Here is a 20,456-nt window from a genome sequence, read left to right on the forward strand (position 1 = left end):
CCTTTTCAAACATACTAGAGTACCTTGACAATACAAACTAAATCAGATAAACAGAAGTAGTTTTTTTTTATGTATAAGATCCTATATCACTGATATCAAGATGTTCAAGTCTAAAAGAGCTAAAAGAGAAAAATAAATCAAAAGCATTTTGCCAATATGGTTCAATTCTCTTCCTGTAGACAATGCATGCCATTTGAAATTTAATCACAAACAAAGTGGATATACAAACAAGATCACAATTCAAGCCATTGGATGTGAATATAGTAACAGCAATATAGCTCAACCACAATGAAACTTCACCAAAATAACAAAAGCAATCTAGCTCAACTCACAGTGAAACTTATACTCATAAGACAAAAAAAATTTGATTATATGTACCAAAGCCATGCTTCCCAGATGGTCGAAAGTTTAACAATAAAAATTTCTTTATATGTACCAATATATTGAAGTTTCATCGACTTTAATCTAGTAACACACACAATAGGTAACAGCTTGTAGGACACATTTGGATATAGATTAATGGGTGTTAATGAAAGAAATCTTTTTATCTTTGTGAAATGTTAATATCATGATTGGTTAGCTTGTGAAGATTCACAAGATTTCATTAACTTATGAAGTTGTTACGAAATCTCCCAGTTGCAGAAGCTTAGCTAGGCCAAGTATTCACACAGAACTTGTTATATTAGCAACACACTAACTAAGATGATAGTATGAGGGTGCCAATAGGAAATGCATTTATGTTAGGGAACTTTCGACTTTCACGGTTAACATATATGTTGAGTGATATTGTCGTGAATTGACATTATTAAAGTTGAAGGTTTGATGGATTCATGATTGATTATCATTTGAAAATTCCTGCATAATAAGATAATAATCATAGGATAATAGCATTAGTATAGCAAAAGGAAATAAATTTAGTTTAGACAATTTAAGTTTTTGGTGCTGAAACACGGAATAGGTAATAGCTTGTAGGACACATATATTCTGCTATTGACTGAAGCAGTAAGCTTTTGCCTTGGAAGCTGTTATGATTGGTTATCATTTGAAATTCACAGTATTGCCTTCCAGTTCCTGCATAATCAAATGTAAATATATTAGATAATGCAAGAGTCCAATTGAGAGAATGTCGTCGATGTAAAATCTGTGTACAAAACAAGAAAATTTCATGAACTTTCACAAAAAAAATATTACATTTGCAACATCACCACGCCACAAAGAAAGTGATGCATACGAACTTTCAAATTCAAAATAATAGTAAAAGGACAACTATAGATACCTTTCTTCTCAGTGTATGTAGACATCCACACCAAATGCACAAGAATGAGTAATGATCAGTCTTTTTCCTTGTCCAATTACATGAAGTGGCACCACCCTATTTTTTAGGTTTATTTAGTAGTAAGAAAAAACCAGCATGCAAGGAGGATCTAAAATCAACAAACATATGAAAAATAGAACCTGTGATCTCTTTGTGAAGACTTGATAAGAAGACAATCAAAGTCTGAGAAAGTGAAATCAATAAGTCACAGATCCATGCAATGAACTTGCAGGACAATTAGAACAATATAGTTATATTAATGAGAAAGCATTTTTATGCCATCACAAAATCCATAGCAGACAACTGCCTAGTGTATTAGATTCTTTGCAACTTTGACAAACACACACATAATTGCATTAAAGAGAAAGCGGACAGCAGGAATTCAGTAATGCATACTTGATACATAAAAATGTTGCAACCAATGAAAACAATACAAAGCATGCATGACAGCAAGGATACATTTTCCAGCATCTGAAGGAACAAGTCTCATTTCAGTGATTTTTGACAACACCAAATCACCATTTATTTCTGAATATTAGTCTTCGGACTCCTCTTCATCATCCTCATCACCCGTCTCAATCTTATCAAGCATCCAACAAACATGCATAAGCAGGAAAATGAAAATCACTAGAGAAGCCATCGACAAAATAGTCGTTTAATGCTCAAAAAATTCAAGTCAAAGTGACAAACTCAAGTTTACCAAGCAGTGAATAAGGGGAAAAAATATATCACATTTTGTTCTTTAATCCTGTTATCTTCAGATAGAACATCACGAAACTCGATCTTAAACCAAATACCTGAGTATATATGCAAGGAAATGGGTAGGCCTCCCGGTCCCTCGATACAGCATGAAGGGACAACGACAGAAAATCCACCGCGTATCCTTTCCCTCTGCCGACGTCACTCAACCAAATCACTCTCCTACAAGGAGCTATTCGCATCAGACAGAAACACCAAGAAAGAAAGTGAGCAGTGCGACACTGATACCTGGTGGTGACATAGAGAGACCCAGGAGACTCCAGGGGTCGGGAACCGAGGGCGTTGGCGACGCCATGCAAAACGTACATCAGCTCCTCGTTATCGTCGGAGCCCAACCGAGGTCGTACGTTGCCGTCGACGACGCAATCATCGAAGTGCTGCGGCCCTAGAACAAGGTAGGTTCAAAGATGTCCTTTTTTTTTAAAAAAAAATCTTTTAACAGAACCTATTCGCTGGTCGAGGGAGAGGTGGACAGTCCGGCCGTCGCCGTGAAGCATGAGGTTGGTGTCTCTGAACAGTTGGGTGTAGCCTTCCTCAAAGGAGATGGTGGCAAGGTTGGGTAACTTCGGGAGGAAAGCAGCCTCATGGGAAGGGAGTAGAACCGAACACAAAAACAGGAGGAAGTAGAAAGGAAAAGATAAAGTATGGACTAAGAAGGGGAAGCAAGGGCATCGTGTCTTGATCCTGATCGGGAGAGGAAGGGGCGTCGATCTAGGAAGGGGAAGAGGGAGATGAGGCTAAGAGAGATGGTCGGACGGCCAGCGGCGAGGAGGAAAGTGGTGGTGGCGTCGCGACGGTATACGGTGGACGACACAATATAGGTTTAGGTTTAGAGGGGAGAGTGAAGTGTTGCAAATTTTGGCTAAGTATTGGTGGAAAAATTATATTATTTTATTTTGGTTCATAGACATCGGGTTTTAAAAAACCGCTGTTAAAATCGGTGTCTATTAACGAAAAAAAAGGTGCTCATAGACATCAGCTAAAAAATCGATGTCTATGAGCGAAAATCTACGCTCATAGACACCGATTTTTGGAAAAATCGGTGTAAAATACTCAAAGTCATCGGTTTTTGCTTAAAACTGTTGTTGTTCCACTGATGTCTATGAGGGTTTTTGTTTGTAACGCCCGCCCTTCCAGGTAACACTAAGGCCACCCCAGAGGGGCGGACGTCACTAAAACATAGACATCAATTATACTAATGCATATGGATTCATGGCAGCGGAAGACATATATAATTAATTGTTTTTTTTTTCATATCATAACATATACCATATGCATCTAGTTCTCTTAACATGGCATGTGAAGTCAAACGTACCAACATAACATGAGTAGGATATCATACTAGCTGAACATTATCATAAGCATAGGTCCAACATTGTTCACATGCATAACTTAGATAATTCAAAAACTTAAATAGATCTATCCACCAGCACTTCCACACACATCCTCATTGCCTTTCCTGCTCTGCTCCCCTTAAACAATCCATTCCTTGCCTTTATCTGCAGTACAAGGAAAACGTGTAGCTATAAGCCAAAGGCTTAGTGAGATCCTTGCCTACCCATAAATCCGAAAAACACATAACATAACATAACATAACATGTAGAAACCATAGCATAACATAACATAGCATGGAGAATCATAACATAGAACATATCTTATCATGTAAAAACCATAACATCTCATAACATAACATGAGGGAAAACAGAACATAATATATCATATAACATAAGGAGCATAACATATCAGAGTATAGCATGTGAGTGTATATCATGATTCATATCACATTCTGTAAGCACATATCATGAAGCCTATCATATCATGTAAACATGTATCATAACTCATACCTGTTCATAAAGGTGCATAAACATAATTTCATAATATGTGCATGTAGATGCAATATGTATATTTTTAAAACATGTATCATGGAATGCACATATGCATCATGCTTCTTTCAAAACATATAGTATACATACTTGAATATCATATCATCATCATGAGAAGGGCCCTGACTTGTACCACATGTAAACATAAATGCGCGCAATCCCTAGGACAGGGTAGCTAGCCCCGAACCTACTAGGGATCTAGGTCCGTTCATAGTCCGTCGACCTAGGGGCGTACTGAGGAGCCCATCCCTTAACGAGGTCCGTTCATAGTCCGTCGACCCCGGGGCGCTTATGGAGCCCACCCTTGGTACAAGCCATACAAAGTAAAATATCATGCATATCATATCTCATCATATCATACATGTCATAATTCTTGTCATATCATGAAGAGAGCTCTTGATCCCCAACTTAAGGGAAGCATCTCTTTACCATAGCATGAAGAGTGCTCTTGATCCCAACTTAAGGGAAGCAACTCTTTTTCATAACATGAAGAGTGCTCTCGGTCCCAACTTAAGGGAAACAACTCTTTTTCATAACATGAAGAATGCTCTTGGTCCCAACTTAAGGGAAGCAACTCTTTAGGCTTTTTTCTTACATAAGCCATTCACACATGCATTATATAACATGTTCTTATCATAACATAAAGTATAACATGTTATTTTCTTATCATCAACCTTGGCATATCATCTCATGAACTTAGCATAACATATCATGAACATGGCATATCATATCATGAGTCTAGCATATCATATCATGACCATAGCCTATCATGTCATAAGTCTATCATATCATATCATAAACATGGCACATCTTATCATAAGACATAGAAATGCAACATATCGTAAAGCATATTTTCATCACATCATAAAGCATGAAAGCTTAATCTACTTATATATCAAAGGCTACATATCATGAAAATACATAAGCATGTTTGGTTAGGTTTAAACTCTTTCCTAACCCAATTAATCCATCTTGGCCGAACCATATCAGTAGGTTTCAACCTCATTTTATTCCATATGAAGCATAGAACTTATCCACATAACATGTAAACTTGATCTAAGCACATACAAGACATTATACTTCATGAATAAGCATGTTTGAGTTCAAAACTCTAACCTTAACTCATTTATCTCAATTGGGCCGAAACATATCAGTAGGGTTCTTATATCATTTGGTTCCATATGAAGCATAGAACTTATCCACATAACATGTAAACTTGATCTAAGCACATACAAGACATTATACTTCATGAATAAGCATATTTGAGTTCAAAACTCAACCCTAACCCATTTATTTCAATTTGGCCGAAATGTATCAGTAGGGTTCTTATATCATTTGGTTCCATATGAAGCATAGAACTTATTCACATAACATGTAAACTTGATCTAAGCACATACAAGGCATTATACTTCATGAATAAGCATGTTTGAGTTCAAAACTCTAACCTTAACCCATTTATCTCAATTTGGCCGAAACATATCAGTAGGGTTTCATATCATTTTATTCCATAAGAAGTATAAGACTTAAACATGTAACATGCACATTTAGTCTAAGTACCTATAGAGCATTGTACAAGTACCTACAAGGCACTATACTTCATGAATAAGCCTATTTGAGTTCAAAACTCTAACCCTAACCCATTTATTTTCATTTGGCCAAAACATATCAGTAGGGTTTCATGTCTTTTTATTCCATAAGAAGCATAAGACTTAAACATGTAACATGCACATTTAATCTAAGTACCTATAGAGCATTGTACAAGTACCTACAAGGCACTATACTTCATGAATAAGCCTATTTGAGTTCAAAAACTCTAACCCTAACCCATTTATTTTCATTTGGCCGAAACATATCAGTAGGGTTTCATATCATTTTATTCCATAAGGAGCATAAAACTTAAACATATAACAAGCCCATTTAATCTAAGTGCATACAAGGTATTGTACTTCATGATCTAAGCATATTTGAGTTCAAAACTTTAACCCTAACCCATTTATTTCAATTTGTCCAAACATATCAGTAGGGTTTCATACCATTTTATTCCATAAGAAGCATAAAAACCTTGGTTATAAACATGTAAAAATTCATACATCACAAAGAGGTACAACTAGTATGGTTTCTATCTAAAATTCTTGACCTAAGGCCTTATAATCAATTTTGGCCGAACCATATAGATAGGTATCTCTTTTTTTTTCACAACATGAAGAATGAAGACTTAACTAACAACATGTGAAATTCATATATCATAGAGTAGAAAAATTAAGCATGTGATCAAAGAAAACTTGTTCTAGGTCCTCTCTTCCATCCTTGGCCGAAACATGCAATAAGGCTCTAAATTTCTCTTTTTCTTTTTCTATAACATGAAGCATCTCTTATCACTTGTTAACCCTAAGTGACTACCTATTCTTTATCTTGACCACATTCTTGCAAGAAAATTTTTAAAGTTTCAAAAAACATTTTAAACCGTACTTGTACTGCAGTGAGGGGATACTCACTTCCTTGCGCTTGTTTTCCTTAGAGATTTAACCTTTGTTGTGGATCCTTCCTAGAGAGGGGAAGCTTCCTTGCTCCTTGGTCTCGGCAAGAAGAGGAAATGGTGAAGAAGAGGTCACGGTGGAGGAGGAGGGAGTAGGAAGGTGAATGAGGAAAAATGCCAACTCATTTTAATTTCCTCCTTTTATTCATCATGAGAGGAGGAAGGAAAAATATATTTTTCTTCCTCCTTTCCTTTACTCTCTTCATAATTAAGAGAAAAGTCTAGATACATCCCTTCTTGGTGAGTAAGAAAAGAATATTCTAGAGCATCTCTTCATTAGAGAGGAAGAAGACAACTCTCACTTCTCCTTCTAAGAGAAGAGCCTTTTCTTCTTACATTTAATTATGGTTTCCCTCTCTTTTCTAACAATAATTTCTCTTGGTCTAGTGGTTATCTTATTCAGGCATCTAATGAGAGATCTAGAGTTCAAGTCCTAGACCTTATATATTTTTATTTCTATTTTATTTGTTTAAGTGTTCGGCTAGGAGCAAAATTTAACTAAAGCATATATATATTTTTCTTTATTCATGATAAAATATTCTAGAATTTTGCTAAGGACCCTATGGGTGTTACATTGTTGTAGTGGGTGAACATAATTTTCTTCTGAAAATACAAAAGTTTCAATTAATTCCCAAGGATTTAAAGGCTAATGATGAAAAAGTTGCACACACTTGATACCACATCTAAACTAAATTCTGTTTCCAGCTTTTCACCTCACTGTTTAAAGTACCAATTGCTGCCATTTTCTTCAACTCTTCAGAGTAAATGATGCTATGTTCAAGTGCTTCGTTGATGAAATGCTACCCACCAATTGAATTTCGAATTATAGTCCATTGTGAAAAGATTTCAATAGCTACAAAAGTTCACTGTTTCTGCATTTTTTTCATTCTTCATTCTGCAGATTTTGTTATTTTTTTCTCCCTCTATTTCCGTGGTGTTCTTTAGTTACAAGTTTCTCACAATTGCAGCAGAAAAGTTTAGATTTAAGTAGTTAAGCAACATTAATGTATATATGTCTGCAAAGGTTGCACTAAAACGACTAACAATGGTCTAGACATCAAATTAAGATTCCATTTCAACATTCAAAATTCAAAGACAAGGTTTTAGATATGCCATTAACATTCTGAATTTTGATGTTTATCCAACTCCAGTTTAAGAATTTACTAGACCTTCAATTCCAATTCAGCAACTCATGAACTCATATCTCAATTAAAGTTCATGTTCTGATCAGAAACAACATGAAGTTATTCAGAATTCCTGTCACTTTCTTTCTCTTTGTATCCCATAATACTTCTTTGTCTCCACAATATGAAATTTTAGAACTTCAGATTATAGAACCAGAAATTCAAATTTCCAGAATTAAAGCTTTAAGTTTCAGAATTGGAATTCAAAATAATTCCAACTTAAGTCAATGAAGAATTTAGCTCAGACAAAGAACTCATTTAGTGTAAGGAAATAGGTTGCTAAACACGCAAACGCGCAGTGTAAAAACCTATTTCCTCCAGAAGATCCATGCGAAGGGAAACAAAACTTATACTAAGTTAGATTTAAAGTGCATGATAGAGTATACCTTTGTAGCGTGCACTCGATCTCCCGACTGCTCGGATCTCAGCACGATCAAAGCGTCCGTGCCTCTTTCGGTATCCACATGAACAAGTACTCCTCCGTTTGTCTTACAAACTCTCAAATATGGAGAATAAAAATCACATATGGTTGTGCTAGCAACCAAGAGTGATTTTGGCCAAGGGAGGAAGAAGAAGAGAAAAGAGAATGAAGAAGTAAGGAAAAATGAGGGGAAAATGGTTTAAGAATTTTCATCTAATGAAAAACACTTAATGCTCATTAATCCCATTAATGAGTCTTAATTAGTATTCACTCTTTATTAAGGACCATTTTGAAAACTCCTCCTTTCATATTCAATTTCACAAATTGAATATTGTGATTCATTGAATTTTAAAAATTCAATGAATACTCTCTCATTTCATATTCACTTAAGTCTAACTCAAGTTTAGCTCACTTGAGTCTAACTCAAGTCTAATTCACTCGAGTCTAACTCAAGTCTAATTCAATCGAGTTTTACTCAATTAATTCTCATGCAATTCAAATTCAATGAATCACTATTTCATTAATTTGAATTGACTTCCTCGAGTCTAGTTTGAATTGGACTTGATCCAATAATTAGATCCAATTGAGTCTAACTCAATAAGTCCAATTCAGATTAGACTTAATCCAATTATTCATCATATGAATACATCTCCAAATCTACTTGTTCTTTGTGTGTGACCCAATAGGTTCTCGTAATGTTGATAATGTACCCAAATCAACATTTAGATACATAAGCAATGAGTGGCATAGCAAGGCATCATTGCTACCCAAGTGACGAGAAAGTCGAGATCCGACCTAACCTTTCCGTGGCTATTATCTTGTATGACTTGGTCCCTCTATCCTTGATATCTAGATTGATCAATAAGGCATAGACCTTGTCATCCTCTTATCAATCTTTGTATTTCTTGATCTCTAAGTAGACACACTCAATCAAATGAGCTCAATATCTCATATTGACTCATTTGAGTATGACCATGCTTTCTTTGTGTCCTACTAATCAAGGGGCCCACAGATATCGCTTCCTTCATATGAAAAGGATAAATCCCATCTACATCACTCACATCCTTCCACATAATTCATTGCATACCCAGTGATCAACTTTATTGTCCATCTTGTCACAGGTGACGTTTGTTGATACCAAAGTATACAACTCCTTATGTAGGGAACCGTAGTGACTTCAGGTCTAAGGACTATTTATACCAATAGTCACATGAGAATGTTTATGACACTCATATAACGATCCATGAAACATTCTCATGGCGGGTTATTCAGTATATGAATCTAATATATACCCATGTGTCAACTTAATATCTCATATCCATGACTTGTGAGATCAAGTCATCCGTTGACCTACATGCTAGTCTCAACGCATTAATATTGTCCTTGTATATTAATGCTCGACTAGGAATGGTTAAGAGTAGTGTTCTCTACAATATCTCACTATCAATTCAACCAATTGATATATTGTAGATAAGAATATACTACCCAAGGACATTATTATACTTATTCAATTGACACTGAACTGAAATAAATATAATAACCAACTTTACTTTTTATTAATAATGATATATGATACAAAATGAGCCCTTTACAATCATCTCATAATTGATACTAGGGCTAATACTAACATTTAGCACTGCAATGGTATAAGTTTGAATTCGAATTATTTCTGTTCATAAGCAGCATTTAAAGTTGGCACACTGCTAGGCTCTGAATCCTGATTTATTTTCTGCAATTCCTGCCCAAGTGCCAAATTCTGATTCCTTTCAATCCATTGACAAATCATTGAAATTTTAAACTTCATAAAGCATCTTATTAAGCATTCAATAAACAACAACTTAAATTCAATTCATTCCAGCTCAAACATATTGAAATTCAGATTGGCACAACCCCCCAAAACTCACATATGTAATTCCTGCTTTGTGGAGATTCCAGCTTCAAGCTTGATACCATTTCTTTCCTGCATTTTGATCTTTCATGATCTCTGGAATTCACTTCTGACTTAATCTGTTCATTGATCACGAAGCTGCATAAGGAGCCTAGCACACAACTTATAACATCTGATACATCACAAATGCATATTTCACAAAGCTGCAGCCACCAGCTAATATTTTCAGAAATCCAAAATTCTAGTCTTAAGTTTCAGAAATGTGATTCCAAAGTAACTTCAGTTAAAATAACACAGAATTCAACTTGGAAAAGGGAATCATTTGATAGTGAGATTATAAGAGCTTGAATTCAGTTCATTTCCTAATAAAGAGTAACATGATTTGTTGGCACAAAACAAAGTTGATCTCTTGTCTAACTTCATTCCTGCTTCTACACTTAACATCATCCTTCATTTTCTGTCAATTATCACTGTTGTTCTCTTGTTTTCCTGGTTATGAATTCTGGTTAATCGCCTGTAAACAATCATGGCACACAACAATTGAAATGTCTTCACTTAAGGTCCAACAATACAAGGATGCATTTAAGTTCTTCTAATGAATTTTCTATATTCTTTTCTTCCATCAGAATCTAAGACTAAAGTCTCAGAATTCAAGAACTAAAGTAACTCCAGCTTCGTTATGAAAATTTCAGCTTAGCAAAGATTCTCTGGATACCAATAATAGCCCTCAAAGCAGCTCTGATTTTTTGTCTTCTCCCTTATCAGAAATCTACAGCAATCAAAAACATCATAGAGGTTTGGCACTAAACATGAACTTGTTGATAATAGGTTCTATTTTTGCATAATCAGATATTACAGGAATTCCAGTTTGGATTATGGATTCTGGAAATCAGTAATTCAGAATTCAATTCCTGTAGAATTCAGTTATAATCAACATAGCTCCAACAACTTCAAGCTATAATTAGAATTCTATTTTATGATTTCAGTCTCAAACTTTGGACTTTAAGGAAACTCTTGGATTCAAGTTTTAGTATTTGGGAAGAGAAGAGCTTCAAATGACAAAATAAGACCAACAACTTCATGTGGCTTCTCACTGATTAGGAACGTGCAAAGAGAACTCGTTTATAACAGATTGACTATAATTCATTTCTAGCAACAAAATCTAAATCCAGCAGCAGCATTTATCCTCTGCCTTGGGTTTTTTTTATAACTGAAAGCAACTTGCTATTCCTTCAGTAATGTCATAGAATTAGCACGCAATAAACCAAGTTTTCAGAGATGATCTTTACTGTAAATGAGTTGCAGTTCCTGCAAATGTTTTTCTCTGATTCACTCAGCAATCCACACTTTCATTAGCTATAACTCTTGCATTCCATCTCTGATTTTGTCCAGCTCCTGCCCATTTACTAATTCCTTGTTTGCAATGAAATTGGACAGTTTCAGAAAATCAAACTACAAATGATTTCACGATTCCAAAATTTCCAATCAACTTGTATTAGGAAACCTCCATGACTTAAACAATTAACAATCCTCCCCCACACTTAATCTTCGTCCATCTTATCGATCCAACTCATCAAAACTTCAACAAACACTCCCAATGGAATGAAGGTAAAGCAAAATGATCAAGGGTTAAAATGTTAGATGAGAAGGTTTTAAGAAATTTCGGGGAAAGAAATTAAGATTTATTATGGAACAAGAATGACAATATCCTTTATTTCCATGCATACATATGCTATTGTGATTTTGAAATGAAGTAAAGCAAGTTCTAGAGTTTCATTTGTTGTGAGTGTTGGTTAGTCCAAGGAAGATCATACCGGTTCCACTGTACAAAAATTTTGTACAAGTGTCGAACCTATCCTAATAACCTATTGTGTTCTTTAGAAATTAAATTCAGAACGCAAACGGAACTTAACATTATTGATTCCAAATTTAACTTATCTGTTCTTAATGGTTTAGACTTGGATCGCAAACGATGCTTAACATTATTGATCCAAATCCACCTATGTTATAAATTCAATTAAATATTAATTTTAGAAATCGGCTTCCAAGTTAAACATGGTGAGATACTAGGCCTTCTTAGATATGGGAGCAACCACCACTTCCTTGACAAAGCCTTTCAATGAAATCTAATATTTAATTTCCTTATATAACCCTAGGTTTAACCAAAAGGAACAATCGAATCACAAATTCGAAAAACAAAGAAAACATAAACTCAAATCACAAATTCGAAACCTAGAATTATATGTCTCTTGTGTTTGGAATTCATACAAAGAAAAGCAAAGTATGATGCGGAAAACAATTACTAGTTATACCTTTCTTTGTATGCAACGACCTCTTGATCTTCTACCGTATTCCTCTTCTTATCCCGGACGTTGTCTGGGCAACAATCTACCGAGATGAGAACCACCCAAACCCTTCTTCTTCCTCCTTGCAAGTTTCGGCCAAGCTCCTCTCCTTGAGATGAAGAGTTTCGGCCACCACCACCAAGCTCCAAGGGATGATAGAAACAAGACCTCCTTTCTCTCCTTCTCCTCCAAGCAAGATCCGGCCACCACCACAAAGCTCCAAGGGATGATGCCGCTGACCACCAAAGAAGAAGAGAAGAGGAGAGGAGCAAGGACTAGGGTCGGCCACCACCAAGGAAGAGAGGGAGGAAAATAGAATAGAGTTGTTACCCATGAAGGCACCCCTACCCCCTCTTTTATAATACTTGGTCTTGACAATTAAGGAATATTTAAATAAAACCTTCCTTATTTCATTTGCCATGAAAAGGAAAATTTAATTGATTAAAACCAATTTCCTTTTCTTAAATCCACATGGTCGGCCACCTCATTGCTCCAAGCAAGGAAAGTTTTAACACAAAATTAAAACTTCCTAATTTGTTTCCGGAAATTTTAAAATAAAAATTTCTCTAATAATTTTTCCCTTCATGGTTGGTTATAAAAGGAATTTTATAAATTAAAATCTCTCTATTAAAACATGTGGATGATTTCCAAAAGGGAAGTTATCTTTTAAAATTAAAATCTTCCTCTCAATTTACAAATAAGGAAAGATATCAAATCTTTTCTTAATCTTTTGTAGAAACTTATAAAAGGAAATACATAATTTTAAAACTCTCTTTTTAAAACATGAACATGGTTACAAAAAAGGAAAGTTCTATCAAAAATTAAAATCTTCCTTTTAACTACAAATAAGGAAAGATATCAAATCTTTCACTTAATCTTTTGTAGAAAACTATAAACGGAAAGATTTAAATTTTAAACTCTCTTTTGAAACCATGATATCCACATAAGAAAAGATTTTAAAAAAATTAAAATCCTTTTAATTTGATGTGGCCGGCCACACCAAGCTTGAGTTCAAGCTAGGGTTGGCCACACCACTTAACTCATCCTCTTTACTTGGCCAGCCCAAGCTTGAGTTCCAAGCTTGCTTGGCCGGCCCCTTTTAGGATGGGTATAAAGGTGGGTAAGAAGTGGGTATGTGGTGGGTATAAGTCTCTATGTACAAGAGGCTACGATAGTGACGGAGAGGAGGAATTGGTTTTGGTCTCCTGATGAAATTAAGCTTCTCGTGTTCGCCCCGAACACCCAACTTAATTTCATCAATAATAATTCATACCACTAAAGAATTATTATTGAACTACCGCACCAATCCCAAATTAAATTTTGGGCTCCTTCTTATTATGAGTGTGTTAGTCTCCCTGTGTTTAAGATGTCGAAATGTCCACTAATTAAATGAGTTACTGACAACTCTCTTTAATTAATATCTTAGTCCAAGAGTAGTACCACTCAACCTTATCTCATGTCGGACTAAGTCCACCTGCAGGATTTAACATGACAATCCTTATGATCTCCTCTTGGGGACATTATCAACCTAGATTACTAGGACACAGTTTCCTTCTATAATCAACAACACAACCTATAAGTAATATCATTTCCCAACTTATCGGGCCTATTGATTTATCAAGCTAAATCTCACCCTTTAATGAGTCAAAGAAATAAATACTAAATATATGTGCTTGTTATTATATTAGGATTAAGAGCACATACTTCCATAATAACTAAGGTCTTGTTCTTTTATTAAGTCAGTATAAAAAGAACTTACCTTAAATGGTCCTACTTAATACACTTAGTGTACTAGTGTAATTTATTAGCCAAGATAAACTAATACCTAATTACACTACAACTATTCCAATGGTTTGTTCCTTTCCATCTTAGTTGCGAGCTACTGTTTATAATTTATAAAGAACTGATAACATGATCTTCTGTGTGTGACACCACACACCATGTTATCTACAATATAAATTAATTGAACAACTACACTTAGCATAAATATAGACATTTTGACAAATGTGATTCTTTATTTCAAAACAAATGTTTACAAAAGCTAGGCTTTTAGTATACGCTCTAACAATCTCCCACTTATACTAAAAGAATAAGCTGCCATATCTGCTGTCATACATCTGATTCTCATCCCCTCCACATGCCGATCAAAAGCTTTCGCCGGAAGGGCCTTAGTGAAAGGATCTGCCAGGTTATCTGCTGATGCTATCTTAGCGACGACAACTTCTCCTCGCTTTACGATGTCTCGTATCAGGTGGTACTTGCGCTTCATATGTTTACTTGCCTTAAGGGTTCGTGGTTCCTTCGAGTTTGCAATTGCACCGCTATTATCACAATAAATTGTGATGATTTTGGACAAACCAGGAATCACATCTAAGTCCATTAGGAAGTTCCTAATCCATACAGCTTCTTTGGCTGCCTCAGAGGCTGCCATATACTCAGCTTCCATGGTTGAGTCTAAAACGTATTTATGCTTAACACTCCTCCATGCAATGGCTCCACCTCCTAAAGTAAACACATAGCCTGACGTAGACTTACTATTGTCCCTATCTGATTGGAAATCCGAATCCGTGTAACCCACAGGGAGCAAATCATCTACTTGGTAAACTAGCATATAATCTCTAGTCCTTCTCAGGTACTTTAATATATGCTTTACAGCAGTCCATTGTCCTTGTCCAAGGTTACTTTGATATCTGCTAACCATGTCTACGGCAAAACAGATATCCGGTCTCGTACACAGCATTGCATACATTAGGCTTCCGACAGCCGAAGCATTAGGAACTGTCTTCATGTCTTCTATCTCCTTTGATGTCTTCGGAGACATCTCTTTAGATAAAGTCACTCCATGCGTAAAAGGTAAGAAACCTTTCTTGGAGTTTTGCATGCTAAAACGAGCAAGGATTGTATCTGTATATGAAGCTTGAGATAGACATAACATCCTTTTCTTGCTATCTCTTATGACTTTGATCCCAAGAATGTGTGCACATTCTCCTAAGTCCTTTATATCAAATTGTTTGGACAACCACACCTTACGTCCAATAACACTTTGACATTGTTGCCAATTAACAAAATGTCATCTACGTATAGCACAAGAAATACCACCACGTTTTCGTTACACTTATTGTATACACAAGACTCATCCAGACACTGAATAAATCCATATGACTGGATTACTTCATTAAATCGGATGTTCCAAAATCTTGAAGCTTGCTTCAGTCCATAAATGGACCGATTGAGATTGCACACTAGATGCTCTTTGTCTTTTTCAATGAACCCCTCTGGTTGCTTCATATGGATATTTTCTTCAAGACTTCCGTTAAGGAAAGCTGTCTTGACATCCATTTGCCAAACCTCATAATCCATATGAGCGGCAATAGATAAGAGTATTCGGATAGACTTAAGCATGGCTACCGGTGAAAAAATTTCCTCATAATCGATTCCCTCTTTCTGAGTGTACCCTTTCGCAACAAGCCTTGCTTTGAAGGTTTCTACCTTCCCGTCTGTCCCTCTTTTCCTTTTGTAGATCCACTTGCACCCAACGACTTTTATACCATTTGGTGGTTCTACAAGCTCCCAGACTTCATTAGAATACATAGATTCTATTTCAGAATTCATCGTCTTTTGCCAAGATACTGCATCTTTATCTTGGAGTGCTTCGTTATATGTCCGGGGATCAGGTTCATGTTTACCTGGGATTAAGTCCGAAGACTCTCCTAAAAACATGAATCTTTCAGGTTGCCTCACAACCCTCCCACTACGACGAGACACTGTCTGTAACTGTGCATCATTTGTAACACGTGTTGCAGTTTCTTGTGGTACTTCATCTTGTACTGGTGGTATTAAAGTAGACGTGTCCTCTCTAATTTCTTCTAGAATAATTTCACTCATGGGCTTATGGTTCATTACATAATCTTCTTTTAAAAATCAAGCATTGGTGCTAACAATGATCTTTTGATTTTTAGGATTATAAAACAAACCACCTTTCGTTCCCTTAGGATATCCCACAAACAGACAAACTTCTGTACGTGATTCCAACCTGTCAATATCTCCTTTCAGCACATGTGCTGGACTACCCCATATCCAGATATGACTCAGACTAGGCTTACGCCCATTCCATAATTCCATTGGAGTAGAAGGAACTATTTTAGAAGGTACCATATTCAGAATGTACACTGCTGTTTCCAAAGCATATCCCCAAAATGAATTTGATAATTCTGAATAACTTATCATCGATCTAACCATTTCTATAAGAGTCCTATTTCTTCTTTCTGCCACACCATTCTGTTGGGGTGTACCAGGTGTAGACAATTGGGATTGGATCCTGACTTCTGATAAGTAATCCCTAAACTCTCCAAAGAGGTATTCGCCACCATGGTCAGATCGTAGTGTCTTGATACTTTTACCAAGACATTTCTCCACATCAGCCCTATATTCTTTGAACTTATCAAAGCATTCAGACTTGCGGTGCATCAAGTAAATGTATCCATATCTTGAATAATCATCTATGAAAGAGACAAAATATTCATAACCACCTCTTGCCTGGATAGACATAGGACCACACAAATCAGAATAAACCAGTTCTAACACATCTTTGGCTCTATACCCCTTGGCCTTAAAAGGTCTCTTGGTCATTTGACCTTCCAAGCAGGATTCACATGTTGGAAATTTTCCAACACTAATGAACCCAAGAGTCCATCGGCTATAAGCCTTAGATTCCAAAGATATGTTTGGTTCATCTCCGAAGGTTCCTTTCTCTTATTTGAATTAGAAGATGTGTTATTAATTTCCATTTATTGCTTTGTAGGAGAAATAGGATTTAAAGTATATAAATTGTCAACCAATGCACTAGAACAGATAATAACTCTATTTCTCTTTATAACCACATTGTTATTAAAAAAAAATAGAATATCCATCCAAATACAGTTTAGAAACTGAAATTAAATTCTTTTTGAAATGGGTACATAAAGACAATTTCTTAAAACCAAACTTCTATTTCTATCAAAAGATAAGTAGACATCTCCCACTGCAACAACCGTCACCTTAGTAGCATTGCCCATGTGGACTGTTATTTCTCCTTCAAATAGTCGTCGGGTTTCCTGGAACCCCTGCAAAGAGTTGCAGACATGATCAGTGGCTCCCGTATCTATACACCAGGTGCTGGTAGATAACACGCTAAACATGTTTCAACTACTAGAGAATAAGATATACGTTTATTGTTCTCTTTCCTATAAGGACAGTCTACCTTCTAATGTCCTGACTGCTTGCAGATGAAGCACTTGCCCTTTGGCTTCTTCATTCCAGCTTTTGGTCTTGTACCTAGAGGTTTATTCATCTTCTTTGCTGAGATAGCCTGTTTCCTCTTCTTATTGCCTTTCGACTTAGAAGTAGAACCATTTTCAGCATAGTGAATCTGAGAATTATGACGAAATATACCTTCTACTGCCTGTAGTTCTGTCAGAAGTTCCGCCAACGTATACTCTCTTTTGTTCATGTTATAGTTTAGGCGGAACTGCTCAAAACTTCTGGGTAGCATTTGGAGAATAATATCGACCTGGGGTTCCCCATCGATTTCACCTCCAAGGATTTGTATTTCGTTCAGATAAGACATCATCTTGAGGATATGATCCCTTATTGGTGTTCCCTCTGACATGGTGGCTGTCATTAATTTTCACATTGTCTCTTGCCTAGCAGTTCGACTCTAGTGTCCGAAGAGTTCTTTGAGATTGTTCATTATATCATAAGTCGTTGGTAAGTCCTGATGCTGATGTTGCAATACATTTGACATCGAAGCCAAAATGTAACACCGCACCATCTCATCTGCCTTTACCCATTTCTTATGATACTCAATCTCCTCTTCACTAGAATCACTATTAGGTGCATCAGGGTAGACCTCTGTTAGTACAAACTTATAGCTTTCAGTAGTTAGGACAATATCCAGGTTTCTTTTCCAATCTATGTAGTTTGGACCAGTAAGTTTGTTCTCTTTCAGTATAATGGCCAGTGGGTTGAAAGTCATCCTAAGAATCACAAAATAAACTTTGGTCAAGACTCTAAATTTAAAATAATATTGATTCCTCAAATAATACTATTTAAATTTACCAACACCTCTAAACACCGGGAATATTGCATGTCACGTTAGTGTGGACGTATACAAATTCAACATTTGTAAGAGGACGTTTTACCCATTAATTTTATTATCTTGTCATCCTAACTTTATGACAAATAAAATTAATAGTTGATATCCCTTTAGTCACACAAATAATAGCAGTGATTCCGTTGAGGAGGATACTATTAAATGTGTCTAAGTGTATACCATTACTTGATACTAAGTCCATTAAATAGAATTGTGCCCTTTCAGTTGGAGAAGATCACACACATCCTAAATAATTTCCTATAACCATCCTTAAAAGAAGTTTGATCTAATGATCCGCAAACAAACTCATCCGTTGTGGAGGGAGGCACTCAGAGCCAACACACAAGCTTGTTGCATCACTTACAAACCAGTAATGGAGACCGTGGAATTAATATACTTAATCCCTCTCCCACTTAGTTATTTAATGTGAGGAATTTTAACCTAGCAAACATACATCACACACATAAAAGTAAATAAAAACAATAAATATGGAAATTAATTTTCCAACTATTATGACATTTTCCATCACTGTCCTTCGCGTGCTGCCTGCCCTAGGGATCATGTCGTTGGGTCCATCGAGCTTCCTTTTCCGCTGCGCCTCTGGTCCTCAAATAGAACCACACCTCGCAAGGATATGATCCACGACAAAAATAAAATTTTTACATATATTGATCCTATATTCCACAAGGGAATGTACATCATGTCTAGATCGAACATAAATGTAAAATCCTATGGCTAATACATCTCCTGCTGTAATAGTTAAATACAATCATTCACACACAATAATCTGCCCTTGACATGTCCAAGGGTCCAATCACACACAATAACCATAAGTCATAATAGTTGGAGCCTGCAACCACAAAGTTAGCATATCCTACTATTATCCTGCCTAAATTATGTATGGCATGTGCATAATTAAATTGAAAACCAAACACACTGAGGTAAACCCTAACTCTGATACCAATTGTTGGTTAGTCCAAGGAAGATCATACTGGTTCCACTGTACAAAAATTTTGTATAAGTGTCGAACCTATCCTAATAACCTATTGTGCTCTTTAGAAATTAAATTCAGAATTGTAAACGGAACTTAACATTATTGATTCCAAATTTAACTTATCTGTTCTTAATGGTTTAGACTTGGATCGCAAACGATGCTTAGCATTATTGATCCAAATCTACCTATGTTATAAATTTAATTAAATATTAATTTTAGAAATCGGCTTCCAGGTAAACATAGCGAGGCACTAGGCCTTCTTGGATATGGGAGCAACCACCACTTCCTAGACAAAGCCTTTCAATGAAATCTAATATTTAATTTCCTTATATAACCCTAGGTTTAACCAAAAGGAATAATCGAATCACAAATTTGAAAAACAAAGAAAACACAAACTCGAATCACAAAATCGAAACCTAGAATTATATGCCTCTTGTGTTTGGAATTCATACAAAGAAAAACTAGTATGATGCGGAAAACAATTACTAGTTATACCTTTCTTTGTATGCAACGACCTCTTGATCTTCTACCGTATTCCTTTTCTTATCCCAGACGTTATGTGGGTAACAATCTACCGAGATGAGAACCACACAAAGCCTTCTTCTTCCTCCTTGCAAGTTTCGGCCAAGCTCCTCTCCTTGAGATGAAGAGTTTCGGCCACCACCACCAAGCTCCAAGGGATGCTAGAAACAAAACCTCCTTTCTCTTCTTCTCCTCCAAGCAAGATCCGGCCACCACCACAAAGCTCCAAGGGATGATGCCGTCGGTCACCAAAGAAGAAAAGAAGAGGAGAGGAGCAAGGACTAGGGTCGGCCACCACCAAGGAAGAGAGGGAGGAAAATAGAATAGAGTTGTTACCCATGAAGGCACCCCTACCCCCTCTTTTATAATCCTTGGTCTTGGCAATTAAGGAAAATTTAAATAAAACCTTCCTTATTTCCTTTGCCATGAAAAGGAAAATTTAATTAATTAAAAACAATTTCCTTTTCTTAAATCCACAT

General features: G+C 36.0%; 1 long non-coding RNA gene and 1 pseudogene across 1 annotated transcript; both read right to left on the reverse strand.

Moving 5' to 3' along the window:
* Nucleotides 1-912: 912 nt before the first annotated feature.
* LOC122037284 lies at nucleotides 913-1,606 on the reverse strand. The gene is made up of 3 exons (XR_006127597.1): nucleotides 1,456-1,606; nucleotides 1,277-1,372; nucleotides 913-1,071 (listed from the first exon to the last, which is right to left on the reverse strand). It is a non-coding gene; the product is annotated as an uncharacterized LOC122037284 (long non-coding RNA).
* Nucleotides 1,607-1,697: 91 nt separating this feature from the next.
* On the reverse strand, nucleotides 1,698-2,571 carry LOC122037283 (annotated as a pseudogene).
* Between the last annotated feature and the right edge of the window lie 17,885 nt (nucleotides 2,572-20,456).

This window comes from Zingiber officinale, unplaced genomic scaffold (assembly GCF_018446385.1).
Source record: "Zingiber officinale cultivar Zhangliang unplaced genomic scaffold, Zo_v1.1 ctg250, whole genome shotgun sequence".
Classification (NCBI taxonomy): Eukaryota; Viridiplantae; Streptophyta; class Magnoliopsida; order Zingiberales; family Zingiberaceae; genus Zingiber; species Zingiber officinale.